General features: G+C 62.4%; 1 protein-coding gene across 1 annotated transcript in view; it reads left to right on the plus strand.

Moving 5' to 3' along the window:
• DPH1 (diphthamide biosynthesis 1) overlaps positions 1-290 on the plus strand; it is a gene marked incomplete at both ends in the record, with an annotated part of 6,298 nt that overhangs the window by 297 nt on the left and 5,711 nt on the right. The window lies entirely within an intron of this gene.

The following is a 290-nucleotide window of genomic DNA, read 5'->3' on the forward strand; positions in this document are numbered from 1 at the left end:
CGCGGAGGCTACAGACCCGCCGTGGTGCCATGTCGAGCGGCTCACCACCCCACTTGACTCTAGCTCAGAGACTTAGCGCAAAGGGCTAATCCCTTCCTGAAGGGATTTCTGTTCTCCAGGCTCAGTTGCTGGCTTTGAATGGGGCTGGGCTGTCTGGGAGGCTGCCCGTGAGCAGGATTTTGGGGGCAGCAGGGCATGCTCGTCCTGCTCAGCCACGCGCTGCTGCAGCGCCCAACTCACAGCCCTGTGCCTGAGAGCAGAGCAGCAAGGCCATGGCTTGGCAGGACCCT

Source organism: Phaethon lepturus, unplaced genomic scaffold (assembly GCF_000687285.1).
Source record: "Phaethon lepturus isolate BGI_N335 unplaced genomic scaffold, ASM68728v1 scaffold32679, whole genome shotgun sequence".
Lineage (NCBI taxonomy): Eukaryota > Metazoa > Chordata > Aves > Phaethontiformes > Phaethontidae > Phaethon > Phaethon lepturus.